Source organism: Vulpes vulpes, chromosome X (genome assembly GCF_048418805.1).
Source record: "Vulpes vulpes isolate BD-2025 chromosome X, VulVul3, whole genome shotgun sequence".
NCBI classification, from domain to species: Eukaryota; Metazoa; Chordata; class Mammalia; order Carnivora; family Canidae; genus Vulpes; species Vulpes vulpes.
Window position 1 is genome coordinate 34,675,376 of NC_132796.1, and position 22,914 is coordinate 34,698,289.

Sequence of the window (22,914 nt, forward strand, 5' to 3'; positions counted from 1 at the left end):
CGGTGCCTCCTTTGCCTGCCGGCTCAGTGGGCTCATCTGGGCCGCAGGAGCCCGAGGGTGGGATGCTGCACTTCCTCACTGCTGGTTCGGCGCAGAAGTGCCTTAGATGCCAAGGGGGACCTCTAGGGCGCGACCCCCCTGAGACGCCAAGGTTCCCAGCGCAGCTTCACACTGGGCCCGGCTCTGAGGCCACCTCCCCAACCCCTCACAGGGGGTCTTCCAGGCCTCTCACGCAGCCGTTCGAAAGAAGAGTCAGGTTCACCCAGTTCTGTAACTGCGGGATCCTGAGACCCAGGCTGCCGGGTGCTGCCGCTGGTTCTTTCTCATCCAGGCCCCACCCCAGGCCGCTCACACTTGGGGCAGCTTAACTCGTTCAGCTGCACTGCAGATGGGGCCTGCCGCTCCAGGCGGCGGTCTCCTGGGAGTCGTCACCAAACCTGCTCGGTGGGCCGCCTGTCGTGCCTTTTATGGTTACTGCGCCTCCCAGGAGGGGCATGGGGCTGGACAGGGCTGGAGGTGAGTGCGCCCTGGCCATCGGAGCTGGTGTTACCAGAGGAATTCTGTGGGCACGTGGTCAGCAGTAACCCATTGGCGCTGGCTGCGGTTTCCAAAGCAAAGGGATGGCTCCCTGGCAGTATTGACTCCCAGCTCCTGGAGGCCTGGCTTCAAAGGGCCGCTTTGAACTTTTTCTTGCATATGATTTATTTTTTGGTAAAGCATTGTGTCTGAATACCAACAAGTGCGCAGAGGGGAGACAACACACATCAACACAACAAGCGGCGTCCTTGGCCCTCATCAGTTGGGGAGAGCCAGGACAGCCCTCGAGGCTCCAGGTCCACTAGAGGGAAGGTTAGGTCCAATCTTGGGTTTATTGCTGCCCATGAGCAAAGCACTGGGAGCTGCCTAAACTGGGGCAAGAGAGAGGTAATTAAAAGAGGGGCTGCAGAAGGCTGGAAAGGCTGGTGTAGCTGTTGCTTAGGTGGGTGTAGGAAGTGTTCTCCATAAGAATAACAAGCCTGTGCAAACCTTAAGCAGAACAAGTTTATTTCACCAAAAGTTCAGATTCAGCCTCTCACACTCAGCTGATACACCACAGGTAAACTTTGGATGGAAGCTTGAACTCATGGGAGGTGCCGGCCTGGAAGTTTACAGAGGACAATGGCCAGCTTTTCCAGGTACATCTCTGTTCCTACCATTGTGATTCTACCTGCATCAGCTGCTCCCTCCCGGGCGGGGAGAGGCGGCTTCTGACCTCCCAACCTGAGCCGGAGGCGAGATCACTCAGAATGCACCGCATTCATCAATGCCATTTCTGGTAAATTGGACCTCAGGTTTTGGAGTGTCCTAGGAGGAAGGCAGCCTACACTGTGCGCATACCGATGTTAGAGCCAATGTGACCAGCGGCCCACGTCCTATAGCCTTTACTAGGTAATATTACGGATTTCACAACCGGATGTACCAGCTTTTCCAAGAGAATTCTGATTTCAAGAGCCCTGGGCCCTGTGTCTTCGCTGGGCATGACCCCCTCCCTCTGGTCACTGGCATTGCCTAACTGTGCACCAAAGGTGTTCCGGGGCTTACTGGCCGAGCTGCCGAGGCGAGAGGAAAAGGCTTGGAGGGGGGTGAGGGTGAGGCCCGCACCCAGTGGTACCCGCTGGCCCTTCGTCCACCGTGTGTACTCCGGCTGCCACCCTCACAGCCCGTATTTCAGCCAAGGCCTGGCCCTACCCCGTCGGAACCCGAGTCTGGGAGAGTTGGTTGATAAAATGTCCCTTTAGGGCCCGTCCAGGTAGAGCGCCTGGCAGGGTGCCTGTCTGGGGAAGTCGCAGGACTGGGTCCTCGGGGGTCCCTGCGGGTCGAGGAGGAGCGGTCCCCCGGGAGACACAGCCACCCGCGCCGGCTCCCGCGGGGGGCGCTGCCTGCCTCCCCCGCCACCCCCGGCGCCCGCGGCCCGCGCGGCTGCTCGCCGGCCGCCATCTTAGCCCGGGCGGCGCGGGCGGCGCTGCCCCCGGCGGTGGGACTGCGGAGCCGCAGGCCGGGCCGAGGCGGGCGCGCGGGCGTTCCCCGGCAGCCGGGGCGGGGGCGGCGGGGGGCGCGCGGGACGCCGCCGCGCCCGCCCCCTCGCGGGCCCCCTCCGCGCCGCAGGGCACAGCTGACCCCAGGCCCTGGGCGGCGGCGGCCGCTCCTGCTTGGAGCGCGGTCTGGAGTCGCCCCTCGCCGCACCGCCAGAGTGGATTTTAATCCCAAGCAACGACCTCTCGTTCCCGGAGTCCTGCAACGGTCAACACCTTGTCACCTCTGCCGCCGAACTTGGGCTGCTGTTCCCGACTGCAGCGTGCGGTGGCAGCTCCCGGGGGTGGGGGCGGCGGGCGTGGGCAGTGGGGCCGGGCAGCGAGGCCTGCAGCGCAGTTCCCGCTGTTCGACAGATTTCGCAGTCGCTTTCCGGGCAAGAGAAGATTGGAAAGTTCCCTCTCTTTAAGGGGATCTTGATTGGAGAAGACTGCCACTCTATTTGTCCACTTTTTTGACATGCGTTTATGGAGAGCTTGCTAAGGGCAAGGCACTGTTAGGTCCTAGGGGAATCCAAAAAGTACAAAAGTGAATTTTGTAAAAAGGCACCCCTGGCCCTCAAATGATTTACAGTCTAGGTGGGAAGGCAGACTTGTAAATGACTAACTAAACACAAATAAAAGGCGACGTGAAATGAATGTAAACAAAGGGCACGAATCCTGCAGTAAATGGCCTGGGGAAGGGCCAATTAATTATTTTTAAAATAACCTTTACTTTCTAAAAATGTAGAATCCGTTCTGAGAGGGGAGGAGCGGAAAGGATAAAAATTTACTAACACTAGCTAGTTCCAGGGTTCCAGGGAATAACAGTCATCACTTCTGAAAGGTTGATGTTTAGGAAAAATGGTGAAAGTTTATTTAAACTAAGCAAAATACCAAGAATCAGAAACTTCGGATTCATCTCTCAGCTCTTGACATTAGCTGGGTGGTAGAGATGCAATTTTCTAACAAGACACAATGCCCTCGTTTGAAATTGGTAAAACTCCCACCATACTTCATACAAAGAAAAGTTTTTAAAAATAAAGCTAAATTGGGGATTAGAAACTTCCAGAAAGCTTTCAGACCTAAAGATAATGGGAATTAAAAAGAAAACACACAAAACAAAATAGATCGGCCTATTTATTTGCAGATGGTCTCCAGGATGTGAACGTGCAGAAAACTGTCCCAAGATGATTTGTACAGAGGTTGGGGAGTGTGGGAAAGTTAGTCATAGGTCAAAGAAAATTAAGCAAATTAAAAACTGAGGCAATTATTAACCCCGGGGGGGGGGGAATGTTCAAGAAAGGAAATGTGATCACTGAAGCTCATTTGCCTCAGCAATATACAATATATATGTGGTCACGAAGTAAACAATGGATATGAATTTCATAAGAAATTATATAGCTCTACTGTAAGAGTGGGAGAGGGGAAGTACAATGCAGAGAACTAAAATCCTCCTGTCCCATACTAGGAGGTCAACAGATGATAGTTACCACGGATTATTTAAGAGAAGGCCACACCTACATATTACTTAGAAATATGATGGTAGGGGCCCCTGGGTGGCTCAGGTCATGATCCTGGGGTTCTGGGACTGAGCCCCCTCCCCCCACCGTTGGGCTACCTGCTTAGCTGGGGTTCTGCTTCTCCCTCTCCCTCTGCCCCTCCCCCTGCTTGTGCCCGCTCCGGCCCTCACTCTCAAATAAATAAACAAACTCTTTTTTTTTAAAAAAAGAAATATGATGGTATCTACCAGAAGAAACAGGCAGAACAAGGGAGGGGTCTGCTTTTTTGTACCAAGACTTTACATATTTTTTGGCCTCATAAACTTTGGGCAAATATTCCTTTGGAAACAACTCCAATTTTTTTTAAAGATTTTATTTATTTATTCATGAGAGACACACACAGAGAGAGAGAGAGACAGGCAGAGACACAGGCAGAGGGAGAAGCAGGCTCCATGCAGGGAGCCGGACATGGGACTCGATCCTGGGTCTCCAGGATCATGCCCTGGACTGAAGGCGGCACTAAACCACTGAGCCACCCGGGCTGCCCAACAACTCCAATTTTTTAAAAATTAAAAACACACATTCTGAGCACCTGTGTGGTGTGGTAGTTGGGTATCCGACATTTGGTTTCAGCTAGAGTCATGATCTTTGGGGTGAGATCAAGCCCCTGGTTGGTCTCTGTGCTCAGCAGGGAGTCTGCTTGAGAATCTCTCTCCCTTTGCCCCTCACCAACTCTGCACCCCAACTCATGTGCATGCAGGCTCTCTCTCACTCAAATAAATCTTGAAAATTTAAAGAAACACACACCCATTCTTTTTTTTTTTTTTTAAGATTTTCTTTATTCATTAAGAGAAAGTGTGAGCAGGGGAAGGAGGAGACAGAGAGGGAGAGAGACTCTCCATCAGATTCCTCACTGAGTCCCAGCCCCTGCAGGCTTCAGTCTTAGGACCCTGAGATCATGACCTGAAATCAAGAGTGGGGAGGCTTAACCGAATGAGCCACCCGGGCACGACCCCCACCCACAATCTTAGAAAAATCTCTGCAAACTCTCAGTCACAAGGATGTAGTCCTTCAAAACCATCCTTCAATATGCCCAATTCAAATTATCGGAAGTGTGGGAAAAATGGGGAGGGAAGTGAATGGATTTGGGGCTTCCAGGCTATACATTCCTGGTTAAAGGGGAAGAGCGAGTCCTCTAAATTTGCCTTTCTCAATACCTTTCCGAGTATTAATGGCATTCCGAATACCAATACTGTCCAGTACAGAAATGAACAGGAGTAGGCTCTACAGGGCTAATTTAGAAGGCTTCTAAAGGCTTTCCCTACCAGCCTATTGCTAACACCAGAAAAGTTCCACTCTGGACTTATTTAATTTTGATTAGGAATTGCTTTATCTGGATGATTGTCCACTTTTTTTTTAAGTAAGCTCTATGCCCAATGTGGGGCTTGAACTCACAACCCCAAGATCAAGAGATGCATGCTCTACCGACTGAAACAGCCAGACACACCCTGATCTTCCACTTTTATTTATTTTATATATTTTTGTTTTTACCTCTGTATTTCTGAAAGTAATCTCTAGGCCCAACATGGGGCTCGGACTCATGACCCCAAGATCAAGAGTGGTCTACTCTACTATGGAGCCAGCCGGCATCTTCTGCTCTTATTTTTATTTTTTAAAATTTTATTTTATTTTACTATTTTATTTATTTATTCATGAGAGAGAGAGAGAGAGAGAGGCAGAGACACAGGCAGAGAGAGAAGCAGGCTCTATGCAGGAAGCCTTATGTGGGACTCAATCCCAGGACTCTAGGATGATGTGCTGGGCCAAAGGCAGGCGCTAAACTGCTGAGCCACCCAGGAAATCCCTGGCATCTTCTGCTTTTAAATGTAAGTTATCTTCATCCATTACACATTAGCGTGCATTTTCCTTCACAGGTAACTCGTTAAGATGTTAAACTCCGTTGCACTACCTGTTAGGGTCTTACGCTCAAATGCCTACACCCAGTCCGTAAGGGCCTGCAGTTAGCAGCATCCCTTAAAGTCTTCACATTCGAAACCAAAGAAAACATGGTACCCCCATTCCCAGTGCCACCTTGCTTGCTAAACAAGATACATAGATAGAGTGATACCCTGTCTTTTTTTTTTTTTTTTTTATACTCCAAATAAAGCCTAGAAGGAACCCAGTAATTTAGGAACAGTAGACTTCAGATGAGAGCTGACAAAGCAAAGAGTGAGTAAATGGCCTACTGCTCCAACCTGCTGGGTCAACGCTGGCTTGGTCTGCAGCCTTAGGCAGGCCCACTCTGCTCCCAAGATGCCCTTTTGACCCCTGCTCTGCCCTGTGTCACCATCTCTTTTCTTCTTGATCAGAGAGAGAATCTGTTTCTCCTCTGCCCTGAGAAGAGAACTGCCACTAACCTACTCAGTGATTTTGTAAGAATGGGAGAAAGGTGCCCTGGGCCTGAATTCCAGCCCTCCCTGTCTTGGCTGGAGACCTTTGTGCAATGCACAGAATGCACAAACCAATGTGGTGACCCAGCCTGAGAAGCCAGCTTATTTCAGGGGTCACCCTGACTGTTGCTTGGTTCTGACCTACAAGGTTCCTGCAGTACCTGGGTTTCTTTGGCTTCCGAAAGAGAAGTAGCCAGCCCCACAGACAGAACGAAATCACCTGCAGGGAGGCCCCCCGAGTAGGCCAGGTACAGCAAGGCAAGTCGAGGTGAGGTCAGGAAAGGGGCAAGTGGGTCAAAGTTCACCCAGGAGTTTTCCACTAACCCTGGGGACTTAGTTTTCATTGAGATCTAAAACATGAGCATCCTGCCCCCAAAGCCTTGCTGAAAATTAAATCTTTGTGAGCAAAAAGGAAAGCAGGCCAGAGGGTGCACATGCCTTTTGGATTTTCAAAAACGGGAAAATGATTAGATTTCAGATTTAGGGAAGGTGTGTTGCGTTAGGGGAGCCAGAGAAAAGAAAAACTGCCAATTCCAAAGCAAAACAAAATCATGTTTTTCCACCACGTTTCCATCTCTGTCTCCTAGTTGAGCCACAATGAAACAGCGGATCAAGTAGCAGATCAAAGGCAGAGGCAAATACAATTATGTTGCCTGTGAAACCCCTAGCATGAAATTAGAAGTCAAACTCTCCATTCAGGGGTTAGAGACAAAGATAATGAGAACCTGGGGCCCTAGAGATGTACGCAGCCCCAACGCTCTCTGTGCTGGATATTTAAAACCACACCTGAGGGTAGGGGGCAAACATTAAGTATTAGAGTAATTTATTATGAGACTAATGTATTATTTTTTCCACACTCACTTTAGGAAATGCATTGACTACATCTCCAGCTTTGTACCAACACGGAGATACCTTATGTTGGAAAAAACAAAAAGCGATTGGTAGGCAAATAGTACAATTGCTGTTGTCTGAAGCAATGAAGGGCGGCCACAGATCCCCCAAAGATGGAGGGTGAAGGATGGGGAGCAGCTGAGTCCTGTCCCCTACGGCTTTCCCTTTCAGTGCTGCTTCAGATCCCAACACAAAATTCTCCTCCGTCCTTCCCACGCTTCCCAAGCTCACAGAGCTGTCCTGATACTGTCCATTTTTCATAAAATCCGTATTTGCTTTATGGATCTGCTTCTTCTACCCTGGCCTAATTTTAATTCTGCCTCCCCCAGGCTCTGTATAATTTTTTAAAATATTTATTTATTTATTTTGAGAGAGAAAGAGAGAGAGAACAGGGGGGAGGGGCAGAGGAAGAGGTAGTGAGAGAAACTCAAGCAGACGCCACCCCTGAGCGTGGAGCCCAAGGCAGGCGCTGGATCTCACGACCCTGAGATCCAACCTGAGCCTAAACCAAGAGTCCAAAGCTCAACCAACTGCGCCACCTAGGCGCTCCTACCCACCTCCCTGTATAATTTATGCGGCCTCTTGAGATTACCAGTTCCTATTACAATGTAGACTATTCTGTTTGGAGCCGCCACTGCTAATTAAGCTTAGCTCTCAAGAGTGCCTGGCATGCCCCCACACACTATGGCCACAAGTTCTCTGACACTCCTGCCGATGAGAGGTAGGGTCTAAGTCCTCTTCCCTCTACTGTGGGCTTGTGACTCCCTGTAACTGGTAAAATACAGTAGGAATGACACCACATGACTTTTGAGGATGGGGCAGACTAGGTGATGCAGCTTTCTTCCCGTCTGGGGGCAGGCCTGGATTTGGAGCTCTGAGCTGTGGCTGTGGGACTCCAAGGCCTACATTCCCAAAGCCACCACATCATCTGGAAGCCCAGGCCACAAGGACAGCCCCGTGTTTGTGCTGCGGGACAGAACTGAGGTCCCAGGCAGCAGCCAGACATGTGGGTGAAGCTGCCCCCAGACGATTCTAGCTCCCAGTTGTTGTATTTCCACCGAATTCTGGACCCACAGAACCCACAAGCGAATTCAGTTGCCTCTGAGTGAGCTTCCCTGAAGCTGACACATTCTGACCCTTATTTTTGTGATGGTAAGTAGTAATCAGTTTTAAAACATGTTGTTAAATCCATGGAAGAAGGTGAGCTGGATTAAAAACAGAAGTGTGGAGGATAGGACACTTGATCACGGCCCAAATCCTCCACCTTCGATGACATAACTGATCTCTTGTTCTTTAGGGAATCCCTTTAGGACAGTGTCCTGTCTCCTCCTCAAATCTGATCTCACACTTCCCTAATGGACCTGGTTGAAAGAACCCTATCTGTTGTCCCCTCCTGTCCTACAGTGGCTGCACAAGGCAGCCAGATAGCTGGGCAGGAGACCTGGACCAAGCATTTCCACCTGGCTAGCTTTGCTCCCCCATCTATTCGCTTCTCTCTCCACATTCTTCTTGCCTCTCCCCGAAGAAGGCTCTCCCTTCTGGGATGGGGAAGGATGGAAATACAGAAGGAGTGTCAGCATCAGTTTCTTCCCCCACAAACTCCATGTCTTTCGTTCCCTGTCTCCAACTACTCCACCGGTATCACCCTCTAGACACGTGTATTTTCATTCACAATACTCAGAGTCACACTGGCTGGGCCATATGCCCGCAGAATCACCCAGCAGTGCCCATTGGCCTGTTCCACCCTCCGTCCTCCTTCACAGACCCTTATTCATACCCGGCCCTCCTGGGGAAGTGCTGAGCTCAGACGATGAGTCCTGGGGAGGGGCTGCAACAATCTAGCATGTAGAAGACTGAGGAGGGGAATGTGGGGACCCCGAGTGGTAACCACTCACCCCCAACAAGCAAGGCAGTCAGGGAGCAAGAGGAAAGAGCCCATGAGGTGAAATTGCCAAATTGTGTGTGCGGTGGAGTGGGGTGGGGGGTGAGAGGTGGGTCGCTGCTGAACAGGCCAGAATAAGACAAGCAGCAAAGAGAAGCAGGCAACACCCCCTCCCTGCCCTGCCAAAGGCCAGAGGATGAACTTGTCGAAGATAAAATACAGCCATGAAACAGGAGCAGAGGTCAGGCGGAAGGGACGGTTCCCCCGACCACAGAAAGCCAGCACCAACTGGGATTATCTGCCAGTCACTCATCCCAGGAGGCCTGACCCTCAGAGCAGCGCAGCCAGGGCTCAGGCACAAGTCAGCCCTACAGAGGAGAGAGCCCAAAGGCCTGGGACCTGCCCCTTCCCACCTTCCCCAGAGCCTGAGATGAAGGCTGGCGTGGCTCCCAGAGCTCCTGGTGGGGCTGCCTGTCCCCTCTGGACAGTGAGATCCCACGGCTCCCATTTACAGGGCTACTGGAACACACATTTTAGAACCAATTTTCTCTTCTGACTGAAATCCCAGGCCAGTGAGATCTGTGCCCAGCTAGGGCCTGGCACGAACTTTCTTTCCTACACTCCAAATAACATCAGCCCAAACCTTTTGTCACTCCTTCAACAATATTTATTAAGCTCTTATTATTATCTTCCTGGTGTTTTTATTTGTATTTTTTAAAGATTTTATTTATCCACTTATGAGAGACAGACAGAGAGAGAGAGAGAGAGAGAGAGAGAGAGGCAGAGGGAGAAGCAGGCTCCATGCAGGGAGCCAGATGTGGGACTCGATCCCAGGTCTCCAGGATCAGGCCCTGGGCCAAAGGCGGGGCTAAACCAGTGAGCCACCAGGGCTACCCATCTTCCTGGTGTTTTACATGCAATCACTTCATCTAATCTTTCCCCAATCTTGTGATGTAGGCATTCTCATACCCATTTCACAGATAAGGAAACTGAAGTTCAGATAAGTTATACAAATACTGAGGGGGAGAGGGGTGCACAGAGGCTCCCATCTTAAGCCCAGATATGTCTTGTTTCAGAGATGTCCACCACACCTGTGATTTCCCAAACATTTTTTTAAAAATAAATTCTCTGTTCAATAACGTGGGCTAGACCTCACTACCTTGAAATCAAGAGTCACATGACATGCTTTACAGACTGAGCCAGCCAGGCACTCCAATCTCCCAAACATTTTGAACATGTATTTTGTGCCAGGCCCTGAGGTGGGCTTGAGAAGATAAACGAGACAGTCTCTGTCCTTGGAGGGTTTGTAGTCTAGTGGGGGAGACAGAAACCCCACAATACAGTGGCACAAGAGGGTCAAATGGGAGATGGTCCGAGTACCATGGAGCCCTTCTGACTATTCTGAGCATCACTGCCTGTCCAGTCCACCTCTATTTTCTTAGCTCCTTTGGTTCCTTCTCATAGGCCATTCTTCTTTTCTACCTTAGGCATTGGCTGCTGGCTTCCCTCCCATGTCTGTCTTCTGTCCATGGGGTCTGCACCCACACACCTGGCAAGGATCCTGGTACCCTACTTGCCTTGGAGGGGCCACAGTGGTTGAGTAGTTGCCTTTGGCTTCTGGGGTCCCAGAGAAGGAGCTAGACCCTGACCACAGCCCTAGGCTTCCTCAGCTGGAAAATGGGCACAGGGGTCCAGACACTGAGCAGGCTGGTAGTTCCTAGTAAGGCTTTTATTGAAGCCTGTTAAAGGGCTTTGGGCTTCCTCTGATGAAAGGCGCTTAAGTGCATCTGGTTTTGATTACAGGGGAGGAGAAAGCCAGGCAGTCTCTCGGGGGTTGGACCAGTCATCTGGCTCTGCCTTCCTCCGGGCAGAGCTGGCTGCTGGTGAGGCCAGGAGGCCAGGTGTGGGGGGGTGGCAGGCAGGAAGCAGAGCCAGTACAAAAGCCCCCAACTCTCCAAGGCTCCTCACGGGAGCCCCTGGCTCTGCCAGGCAGGAGTCCCCAAAACAGCACGGCGACTCAGAGGTGCCAGAATCCCTTGAGAAAGTCAAGTTCAGAGTGGCTGCTGCCCACTCCTGACCAGGTAGCTCTTTACTGATCACCTGCACTTCATCTCCAAAATACCCTCCCAAGAGCCCCTGACTGTCCAACAACCTTCCGGGACTGCTCCTCTCCCTCTGATGAAGTTAAAATAGACTTCTGCCTCAAGGGTTTGCACAAGTGATGAAAACTAAGGAAATGAAGACTTTCCAAAGTTGAAAACCCCTCAACATTTTCTTTCTCCTTTTCGACTCGCAGCTGATCATTTCCCATCAAACAGACATCGTTAAGGATTCCGCGTCCCTGTAACTGACAACATGCTGAATTAAAGGAAGAGTTATATATTAAAATAACGCGGCTGTCCCAGGACGTCATCAGGCAGTCCCGGGGCTGCTCACTGCCCAGCACCTGTCCCTGCGCGGGACTCCACGTGGGTACAAAAACTCTTGGGGGACCGGATGGGTTAAACGTAGTCCGCGGTTCTAGAAACGAAAATGCATTTTCTTATTCCCGCCCTGATTTAATCCTGCTGCGTGTTATTATTGTCAAGTCTCTTCGCACCACCGTTTCTAAAAAGAAAACCCGTGGGTCTGCGCGGCCCTTCGCCGCCTGCTCGGCTTTTATTGTGCACGCAGCCTGGTCTGTCTGCGTGGATTCAGCACGTCGTGACCGCTTCGCAGGCGCGCACGGACACCCTCGGATTGGCATTTCAAGAAGAGCTGGGTGCATTGTCTCAGCGGCGAGACGCACACACGCGCGCGCACACACAAAGATAATAAAGGGCTGCAGACCTCTGGCCAACCCTCCTCGCAACCCGTAATTAGAGATGACCTTTGCGAAAGGCAATTAAAATATGGTAATGATCGATGCGCTCCCCCCCTTTCCAAAAAGGGAAATACACAGGTGTTGGCTTCGGGAGGCTCCACCTGGCACGGCCAGGAGGCCTCCGCCAGCTCATGAATGAACTCTTTCTCTGGGGGAAGCTTCGATTCCCCGCTACCTACGCGAGCGCTGGCTCTCCTCCTCCCCTTCCCCTCCCCCACCAGTGCTCAGGCTGCCAGGAGCTTGCTGGCGGCGGCGGGGCTTTGTCATCGGAACGCACACACAGACACGCACACGCGCGCACCCGGCCACCACGGGACCGCGGCGGCCGCTGCGCTGTGTCCTTCCTCCCAGCGCTTCCCTCCCCGCCCACTCCCCCTTTTTAAGAGCTCCACCGAACCCTTTCTTCCCTCCTCTATGAAAGCGGTCCTTTTAATGGAGGAGCTAGGGAAGCATTTTAGGGGGTCCTCTCGCGGGGCGCGGGACGGCAGGGCTCAGGACGCGCGCGGAGAGGACGCATGGGCAGCTGGGCTTTGTTCTGTCCCTTGTCCTGGTCCGGAGGGCAGAAAAGTCTCCGCCGCGCTGGGGCCCACCGGCGAATTGGCGGCGCCTAACACCAGCAACCCCCCCACCTCCACCAGACTGGAACGCGAAATCCCCTCCGGAGTTCACTTCGGACTTGGGCCGGGTGGGGCGCATCGCCTCGGGGAGGGTCTCTGGTCCACAAGTGGCTCTCCCCATACAAGCAAATGTGCAGTGTCATTATGGTGGTTCCTGTTGATCGGGCCCCGGGGTGCTCCGGCGGCGCGCGCACCCCATCCCTACACGGCAGGGAGGGCGGGCCCTGGGGCTAGGGCTTCCCCGGGGGCTGCGTGGAGGAGACGCCGCGTCCGGCCCTCCCGCACCTCCTGGCTGTCTTCTGAGACCGCGAGCACGGAGCCAGGGCGGCCTCTCGCCTTTCATTACCGGGCCTACGAAAGCAGCAGCCCAGGCAAATATGTAGCTATTAAAATTAATCGCCCTGCGTTGTCAGCTGAACATAATGCAAATTATTTATGGGCTGTCTGCGCAATATTTATCATCGTGCAGGCTCCAGGCGCTTCGTGCCTCCCGGCCTCCCCCGCCCGCCCGGCCCGCGCAGGTTGAAGCTGCGCACGGGCTGCAGCAACCTGGGGGCTCTGGGCACCAGAGTGGGGTTCCTAAGGTGAGGCCGTGCAGCGGGCTGCCCTCCAGGCCAAGAGCCTCATTTTAGGTTCTGACATTCATTCCACGTTGGTCGGAGGCCTACTACGTGCACAATTAGGAGGTGTGCGAAATGGGGGGGTGACCAATTTGGAGAAATCGGGGCGGAACAGACAAGCTCAGGCCGAGGGGCGATGCAGGCGGGGGTTCCTCGGCTGCCGAAGTGAATTTTCCGTGGCTCAAGTCTGTCCTCCAACTCGGGAAACGTATTTGTGGCAGCTGGATTCAGAGAAACCCAGAGCATCAGAGGTGCCCAACAGATCGGAGTGCTTAGGATCCTGTTGACGGGAACAGGAATTCGGTGTCCTTCGAGCCTCAAAACTTGTTTGCAGATCGCAGATAACAGATTAACTGCTAATTGGCAGAATCGGCCAACCATTTAGTTTATCACTGCTGGGGGCCCCTTGGTATTCGCTGCACTTTTTATATGTAAAAACAGCCTTGGTACCTCCTAAACGGCTTTTGTGTGGCTTTTGTTTCTCTTTCAAATACGGTGTTTTAAAAAACAGCAGCAACACGCCACCCCACCCCCTCTGCAACCAAGCCTTCTCGTTAAAAAAAAAAAAAAAAAAAAAAAAAACCAACCCAGGAGGAGAAATAATCTATAGGACAATCCCCCCCTACTGGTCGGCGCTGGCGTTAGGGCTTTTAAAGCAGATCGAGTAGCCCTGGGCTGCAGAGGTAAACAGGCTTTCTGCACCGCTGCTAAATGAATCACGAGGGGGAGGAATGGGACTCCCGGGCGGAGGAGGCCTCGGGATTCAGGCCGGGTGCCAGGGAGGGGAGGGTGCAGCAGAAGGGGCAGTGAGGTGGAGGCGAGTTGACCCTGTCTAGAGGCCTCAGGGCCAGGGAGGGGAGAGGAAGGTCGGTGGGCGGTCCAGCCAGAGCATACCCCCTCCCCCCCCCCTCCCCCCGCGCCCCCGCGCCCCGCCTACAATCTGCTAGGCTGGGTGAATGCAGCCCAGGGCCTCTCTCCCCAGCGTGCCTGGGTGCCACCTGGGGCTGGTCACGCCGTGTGAGTCCATCTGTGGGTACAGAGGTCACGGGGCGCCCCCTCCCACACAGTTTGGGCAGCTCTGGGCCTTCAGGATGCGGAGGCAGGCCTAGGTCTTTCTTCTGATGTTCATTTTAAGCATATTATTACCAGTCGTCACTGTCCTCGCCCTGAACTCCAATGTCACCTCGTACTTAGGTGACCCAGGCAGAGTCAGGGCCTACTTCTGGGGTCCTGCGGGGTGGAGTGGCTGTCTATGGCATCTGCTCTTCAGACTAACTGAAGGAGCCTGAAAGCTACTTTGAATGTTTATCTATTCTTCATCCCTGTTTTTCCTCCTCACAATGTGGTTTGAGCCAATTCGAGGGTCTTTTTTCTTTCTATTTAACCCTCCGCCCCCGTTTTTGACCGAGATTTTTCTTGCAACATCCCAAAGCTTCTCCCATCACTTCAGAAACTTACTTTGAAGCGATGAAAAAGAAAAAGAGGTTCACAATATTAAGTTGCTTTTGGATTCCCTTTTTCTTGTGCATTCCCACACGGATTTGAGGAAGGGCTGCTTTTTTACTCTGTTTTGTTTTCTAATTATCAAATCACTGTGTTTTCTAGAGGAGGAGAGGCTGGACGTTGATCCCGGTTAAGTGGAGGGGTCATGCCCTTTTAACAAAGTGCTTTTGACACTGTGGGCCCCAGAATCCCACCTGAGCTGGGCAGTGTCACCATCCTTGTTCCCATTTGGCAGCCGAGGAGCCTGAGCCCCTCCGCCCCCCAAGTTTTAGGGATCTGATCTTCCTCACTGAACTAGGGCCAGAAGCCAGATGACCCCGGCCTGCTCCTGCTCGCACCCACCCTCCTCCAGTTCGGTGTCTTGTAGCAAATGCCGCATCCATTTCTGAGCTCCATCTACTGGGCCACCCTCCGGCCGAGGCAGCTCCCCACTGCCTCCATCTGGGGCAGCTCCTCTCCAGCCTACAAACCACCCGGATCGGCTCTTACAGCCTCCTGTTTACTCACTTGCCTCCACCAAGTTAATTCCGACTGCAGACCCGGGAGGACAATTTTAAAGTGTTTCTGCAGACAGACCCTCTGGCCCCGCCGGAAGTGTTTTATGGACCTGTGAGCCGAGTTAATCCCAGGAGGGGCGGCAGGATTAGTCCCTGGTGTGGGTGGGGGATTCTTGTGTTAAGGTTTAATCCCCTTGAGAGGAGAAGAGATGGGGAGGGGGGGAATCGGGGTGGCTTTGGTAACGGGTGGCTCCCCCCATTAGACTCTTCGATTTGGGGGCGGGGCCGATGGAAACTGAGGCATGTGGCCCCGGACCTCAATATTTGGCTCGGCAGCGGCAGCGGCAGCGGCAGCGTTGTCGGCAGCCCGAGGGCACCTCGCGTCGAGCACCCTGGGAGCGCAGCAGGGACGTGGAGTGCAAGTGGAGAGAGCGCAGTTGTGTTTTTCTCCAGGTTTTATTCTCCCAGCCCTGTGGAAAGGAGGAGAGCCGCAACCCGGGGAGGGAGCCGGAAAGAAACACTTAATCACCGGCGTCTCGCTGCTCGTCACGCGAAGATGGCAGCGGCTCCCCTGGGTTTCAAGGTTCCGGGAAAGGCGTGTGTTCTGCCTCGAGGCGCGCGGGCTGCTGCGCTCCCTCCCTCCGCTCGGCGGCCAGCCCGGGCCCTCGGAGCCGCTCTCAACCGCCGCAGGGGCGGCTAGGCCGGCCGGCCTGCCCTTCTGCGGCCCCGGCGGTGGCCAGGGCAGCCGGGCCGAGTCGTCGCGTGCAGAAAGTAAAGGCTGGAGGAGGTGGAGATCTGATCGCCCAGCGCCGGCTCTGACCACGAACCCTCCAGCCGCACCCAACACACACCCTCACGCCGGCCCAGGCACGCAGGGGCAGGGGCGTCAAGCTGCGGCCAATACAAGACCTGCAGGGTTGACTCCTATTAGCGGTGGCCGGAGGCCAAGCCGGCCTTGGCGGGAAAGGGGATTTGTCCCCAACCCCATCCACGCGCTCACCCCATTGTGTGTGTCCTCCCCCCGCCCCCGCCATTAGGAAACACGGCGCACAGGTCCCCGCCAGCCCCCGCCAGGAGGGGGTGGGGTGGAGGGGAGATTCACAGGCCTGGCTGCGGGCCCCGGGGCGCGGCGTGCTCACGGATGCCCGGGAAGAGGAAGGCACCTCGGTCCCTCCACCCTGACTCCACAGCCGGCGCAGCACACAACCGCCGAGGGCTTCCGAAGCGCCCTAGCGGGAGGGAGGAAGGGAAGGCGGAGGCCCCGGCGGCCGGCTGTGCGCTTGGAACCCGTGCTTGCGCGTGCGCGCGCGTGTGTGCGTGCCTGCGCGCGCTCTCGCCAGGAAAGGGTGTCCCGTGTTTACGAGAGGCAAGATGGGTGTGAGCAACCCACAACCAGCCATCCCCGCGGGGACTAACTGGCTGGCCTCTCCAGCCTCCCGCCATGGGGCTCCATGCCCGGGACTGGCGGTTCAAGAGGAGGGGAGCCAGGAACTGCGGGCTGCGCTACGACATCCATCCAGTTCTGCGGGAGGAGCCCAGGGATCGAGCCGCCCCCACAAGCGTCCGTTTAGCCCCGCCTCCCGAGACCGCTGACACTTTGTGATAAGGAGTTCCTCCGCAATCGGCTGTTCCCAGCCCCCAGTCACCTCCGGTAGACGTGACCACCGGATGCTATGCGGCAAGATTGGGCATGGGGCCTTTGCACTACCTTCTCTGACCCCTTCTCCAACGCGGAGCCACAATAACGTGCTTCTGTATGAAGACCCGAAACTTTCTTTTGCTAAATAAGGGCCAGATGTTGGGCTTTCACCGCTCTTTAACTTTTTCCTTTAGAAGGTAGGGGTTCAGGCAGTCGACCCCGACGACCCCGAAACATCCCCCAAAGGGCTCGCCTTCACTACCCAACACTGGAGAGCACCAGAGCTCTGCCTCCCTCCCTCGGGGCAATCCCTGCCCTATCCTAAACTGTGTTGCTTTGGCCCAGCTGCTGAAGAGTTCTGAGCTTCAATGACCTCATCTGTAAAAGGAGGCCAACAACAGTGTCTAATTCACAGGGTTGTCTTGAGGATAATGAGTTAACATGTAAAACACCTAGAGCACTGCCTCTCAAACAGTGCTATGATGTGTTTGTTGTTATAATTCGGTACTCTCTTTTTGAAAACGGCCAGGTTAAAGTTCCCAAAGGCCCATATGGAGGCAGGGATTTGGGCAGGGAGGAGAGGGCACTGGTAGCCAAACAGAAAGGGCCAGAAGGCAAGATGGGCTCAAACTGTCTGAGCTACACTTTCCCTTAAAGGCCTGAGTGTGTGGTGGTGATGTAGGGAGGAATGTGCGCTTTAATGGTGCTCATTTAGACTGGATTAATGGAAAGCTTCTGCCAGGGCTCAGGCACCATTACCCACCATCCTCTCCCTGAGGCCTTGGGTAAACAGCACCAGTGGAAAGAGGACCTCCAGTAGACTCTCCCAGGCCACCTTTCTTTTCTTTTCTTTTTTTCCTTTTTTTTTTTCTTTTTTTTGATGGCTCAAAGCCACCTCCTATAAATCAGTTCTTGGAGGCGCTGGGCAAAAGCCACATCCTCTGGGGATGCACTTTAGCCAGAGTTTAACACCGGTCCAGGCCTGGAATGTGGCAGGCCTAGTTGCTGGGCCTCATTTTAGGGACACATAAATGCACTACTATTTATGTCCATAGAATTGGTCAGATATCTAATTACAAGAAGCTTCCCATTTCCTTTGAAATGGGGTCTCCTGTGTGATGGTTTGGAGCTGGGGCAAAGAACGGTCCGAAGAGGCCTCAGCGCCCCTGGCTCCCAGGCTGGGCCTCTCCGGGTCACTCATAATTCATTAGGTGGGACAGCCTTTTCCTTTTCAGAGACAACGCAAATGGCCTTTGCCTTACGTGGCTGCAGGCGTTTGCCTAATCACTGAAATGTGCTGGCGGTGCGCTCTCCCTCTTGGTTGATCCTTATCGGAACTGTGCGTGCCAGGCTGCCAACCCCGGGGGAAGACAAAGACGGGGCTGCCTCCAGGTCTTCCCCCCCCCCCCCCCCAAGCCTCAGAGTCACCTACAGGGCTTCCCCTCTACAGCCTCCGGGCCCCCAAGCCGCTGCCCGAAACACAGCCGCAGCCCTATGTCAGAATTCCAGTTCTCGAGCGCCACCCGGAGAGCTCACATTTCCCCTCTTTCGAGGCCGCGTGGTGCGCCAGCGAGAGATTAAAGGTGGTGGCAGCACAAGTCTGGCTGCGGGGGGTGGGAGGGTGGGGGACGACGGGAGAGGGGGCGGGCGGTTTCCCTGCACCCAGCTGCAGGTTCGCAGGAAAAGAAAAAGCTGAGAAAAAACTTGGGCTTTAAAAGCCCAAACCCAGGGCAGTCTACTAGTAAGTACAAACAATCCCAGACAGGAGTTTGCAAGGAGTAAGCAACCTCCAAATAGAAACTACAACTAAAATAAATCCCTTTTTAGAGTTATATTAAAAGTCCTCCACGGTGCAGTGCAAAGGGGAGCGCGCCTTGTTAGGACACACACGGCCGTGCCAAGATACATCGTGCTCAGCCCAGCACCTCCTGCGCATACGTTTAATACTAGGCAAAAAACCGAGGTTCTCATCCGCATCTAGTAATTAACCAGTTCTCCTAGTATTTATAACTGACTCAACGTGTACTCGATTTAAAAAAAAATGATCCTGCTCGAAAGATACATGGACGACCTGTATTGAGATAGGCTAAGTTCCCGTCGCTGTCTGACCACATTTGTCTAGTCTCTCTAAGAATCCACGTTTTCTAGCCCGGGAAGGGGCAGGCGGCCCTCGTGGCTTCCCCTTCGGCGGTTTCCTGGCGAGGCGCCCACCCTCCCCAAGCACCGGGAACGGAGGCGGCCGCATTAATACTCGCGGGCAGCCTGCTCTGACCTATACTGTCATTTTTTCCATCGGTCAGGATCGGGCTAGGATGGGGGGGGGGGGTTCTCCTCCGAGGGGCTCTGCACGGATCATTGGGTTTTCCCCGGCGAACTTAACACGGAGGCAAAAGGGGCAGATGGAAACCAGGCCTCCGCTGGCCCGGCGCGCGTAAGCGCCGCACTCTGCAGCTCGACGCAAAGCCAGGGCTGGATTTTCGCGGCCCGGGCCCGGCGGCCTCCCCGCGCCGGCGCGAACCTCTCTCCCTCCGGCTGAGCAAACGTGCTCGCCTAATTCCGCCCTGGAGACAGCAGCTGTGCGGCGAGAGCAGGGGAGGGGTGGGGGGGACTGCAACTTTTCCAACAGAAAGTGTATGCGCACAGGAGAGGTGAAGGCCCACCCCGATTCTGTGCACGTACCGACACAGCATCTAATCAGTGTCACTGCCAGGAATACGCTTCCGCGGCGGGCGACACCCCCGCCCCCGCCAACCTGCAGGAGGGAGGGGGGAATGCAAATGGCGTCTCACGTCGTCCCAGACTCTGCACAGCTCCCGCTGCCCCACGACCCCGAGCAGACGTCGCAGCGGGCCAAGCGCCGCCACCCTGGGGACACTGACACGCTGGCGGCCAGCGCCCCTCTCCTGCGTCCCGGTTTCGGGAAAAGGAACTAGCACCTCTCCCCGTTTCGAGGCCATTCCCCTGCCCCACGTCCGGAAAAGTCGCCCTTCCCCGACTGGGGGGAGGGCCAGTGAGGGGACGCGGGAAACTTTGCGAGACAACTGTTCCGCGCCTTCCTCGCGTGGCGCCGGAGAGGAACGTGGGTGGGTTTCCCGTCCGAGGCCTGACCACGCTGCCCCACTCTTCCAGGCCTCGGACCTGGACCTCGTGGGCAACGGCGGCGGCGGTGGGATACATTTCAGGCCACGGGGATTGGAGGGAGGACACCAGAGTCCGGCGTCTTCAAGGGCTCTGGCGGGTGGCCAAGTTTGTGTCCTTTCCCTCCCACGCTGGAGTAGCGCGCGCCGCTTGGGGGAAGCGTGAGACTCCTCACCCCTGGCCATGAGGCCACTCCTGTCTTCAAGGTGGGGCCGATGGTTTCTCTACAGCACCCTCTCCCGCTCTGCGGCCGCCTCACGGCTCGCAAGCCCCCGGGGAGTCCCCAGAGACGGCCGCGCCTTCACTCGCCGGCTCTTCCGGGGGAGGGGGAGGCGTGGGTGTCGTGTGCACCACGGCTCGGGCTCGCACCCTCCGCGGAACCACCTCCGCAGCCCTCCCGGGCCATAGCCTCAGCCGATCCCCGCCCGGAGTCGCCCGGCGGGATGCAGCCTCCTCCACGCGGAATGGGGCGCCCCAAGGACGCAGGCAGGGATGGCGGTTCCGGTCGTTCCGGGATTTGCGTGCAAGAAGAAAACAAGGCCGGCGACTACGAGATCGGCGCCTCCATTCTCGGGGTTCGGACGCCCGCGCGGTCTCCGCGTCGGTCCCGCTATCACCACTCCGGGCTCGGGGGCCCGCTTCCGCACCGCCCCCCCCCCCCCCCCGCAGCAATTCCTAGTCCCGCCCGCGCCGCACCACGCGGAGCGCCGAGCACCGGGGCTCCCGCACCAGCAGCCCCCGCTCCTCCCCGTAACTCCCGCGCCCGCCTCGCCCGGGGCTCGGGGCTCGGGGCGCCGTTCGCTCTCAGCGCCCGGAGCACGCCGGTTCTACCCTCGGCTGCGAAACCGCCACCCCCGCCCGGACGGGCCCTTGTCCCAGCCTGGCTCCCCCGCCAGCTGCGCCGCCACCGCCGCACGTGACCCGCCCCCGTCGTGGCTTCCGCTGAGCTGCCTGTTCCGGAGCACAAACAATTTCTGCTCTGACGCGGGGTCTCTCGGGCCCTGGCGTCCTCTCCTCCCTGCCCCCCCTTCTGGGTACGAGAACTCAAAACAACTCGCTGACCTTCGGGCCGACCAGCTCCTGCTTCCACCGACTCCGGCATTTCATTCCGTTCGAACCCAGCCGCGGCGGCTTCTAAGATTTCACTCCGCGCTGGGCTGGGGGGAGGGGGTGATTTCTCCAGGAGGGGGTGTCTCAGATCGAAAGAGCCACTACACGCTCCTTCCTCTCCTCCGAAGTGAGTTTTTAGACTACCCGGAGGCCCTGGGGAAATGCTTGCAGCAGCGCGAAAAGAAACCACCCCACTGCCACCACACACAGACAAACACACATACACACGCACATGCCGCCTTGACTAGTGTCTGACCCGATTTCCAGGGTCACGGCCCAGCGGCAGAGGGCCTGGTCAGCCTCAGACATACCACCCAGCGGTGGGCCCGTGGCACCGATCAGAGCTGGAGTGGGATGGAGAGAGTGCGTCAAGTAATGAATAGTAGCTCCCACTTCCGCTTTGTGCTAAGTATTTCAGAACCCCCAACTTCGCAGATCAAGAAACTGAGGCATGGAGAAAGATCAGTTATATAACTAGCTCAGGATCACCCAGCTAGTTAAATGACTTGGCGAGAATTTGAATCCAGGTCACCCAGAGTCCAGGGTGGTTAAACATTATGCTGTGGTGCTCTCACCTTGGAATCAAAAAGACCCATCTGCAAAAGCTAGTATTCACTTGCGGGCTCTATGTTTTTGCAGGACGCATTGTGGTTGGCACCTAGTGGTCACTCAAATGCTGGTGGAATCAATGAGTGGGTGAATGAGTGATTGACAGAATCGGTGCAAGTGATTTTCCAGAAAGTAGCCTTGACTATTGTTTCTCCCGAGATGATTGTCCTGCCTTAATAAAATCTCTGGTTTTTGAGTGTTAGCAGGTAACAGGAAACTCTTATTCAAAAATATGTTAACCTCCCACCCCTCCCTCCCAGCCAATCAGCCTGGCAGCATTTGAACTTGCTGGGGCACATACCCAAAGCAGCTTTTACTTGGTGTCAGCCATTTCTCTCCCACCGTGTTCTTTCTCTGGAGGCTTCTGCTCAGGGTCAGGCAGCCTGGAACCACATTTGAGGTGATTCAGAACATATAGCAAGAAGGAAGGAGTGTACACCCACCAAACATGGCTCATTGGCCTCCCTTCCACAGGCAGGTTGGTTGGGGAAGCATGGTTTGCAGCTCAGTGGTTCTTTTTTGAATTCATGGACCACGTCAGGACCACCACCATCACACAGTCACCGCCCTCACCAGCTGTGAGGCCACATCTGTCTGAAGGCAGACAGCTCTGAGATGCTCATCAGTGGGACCAACAGCTGCCATTTGGAGAGCTGCCACTTGGCCCTCTGTGCTGTCCCCCTCCTTCCGGTGGCCCCTAACAGAGGATGCGACCAAAAAATTTTTTTTCGTCTATTTAGATAATCCCATAGAATGTACTTTTATACTGTATTGTTATTCTTCCCTCCTAATTTTCTAAACCTGACCAGTTGTCCCTTCTATGCTACTGATTGGGCAATGTGTAAACGAGGACCAGTTTCACTTCCAGTTACCTGAAAGCAAACTTTCTCCTTTCCAGTTTGATCCTTCCAACATCTGTTGCATGCCTCTGCGGCCTAAGTCACTATATTAGGCAGAACATGGAGGAAGAAAATGCCTAGTCTCTGTTTCTGATTATTGATATAGTCTGTTCTTCCCCCTTCTCTCGTCCCTCCCTCCCTCCCTCCCTCCCTTTCTGACAGTTGTCTATTTTGGCTCATGCTCCTAGGATTATTAACCAAGAAATGAAAACATTTATTTTCTAAGTGATGACCCGGTCTTGACTATAAGGCTGGGGTTTTGGCGGCCTCTTTTACAATCTGGTCTGGAGTGACCAGCAAGACCCTGTGACCTCAGCTCGTGGCCAGCCCAGGTTGGAAGCACCAGATGATTTCCAAAGAGGCCACCGGCCTCAATCTCACGTGGGCCCAATTGTAGCTGAGGACAGCCTTGCCGAAACTCACTTACCCCTTGAGCAGGGGGACGGGTGACAAGTGATGCTGAACGGGAGGTTCAGGATGCTAATTTGATTTATTATCTGTGTACAGCCTGGGGAGGAGAAAAGGCTCATAAAAGTGTTCTAGGCTGGTCATTCTGAATGTGAGCATTTATTTCTCTGCAAAGCTGCCGAATGTCCCTGCAGGAAGTCTCCGGCGCAGCAACCCCTGACTGCACAGACAAAAGTCT

General features: G+C 54.6%; 1 protein-coding gene across 4 annotated transcripts in view; it reads right to left on the reverse strand.

The window, feature by feature from the left end:
* BCOR (BCL6 corepressor) overlaps positions 1-20,978 on the reverse strand; it is a 114,283-nt gene extending 93,305 nt beyond the window's left edge. Inside the window, exon 1 of one of the 4 annotated variants that reach the window (XM_072744617.1) lies at positions 20,713-20,978. The gene's annotated coding sequence lies outside the window, so the exon portion shown is untranslated. The remainder of the gene's footprint in view (positions 1-20,712) is intronic. The other 3 variants (XM_072744607.1, XM_072744602.1, XM_072744594.1) reach the window with 3 other exon arrangements.
* Between the last annotated feature and the right edge of the window lie 1,936 nt (positions 20,979-22,914).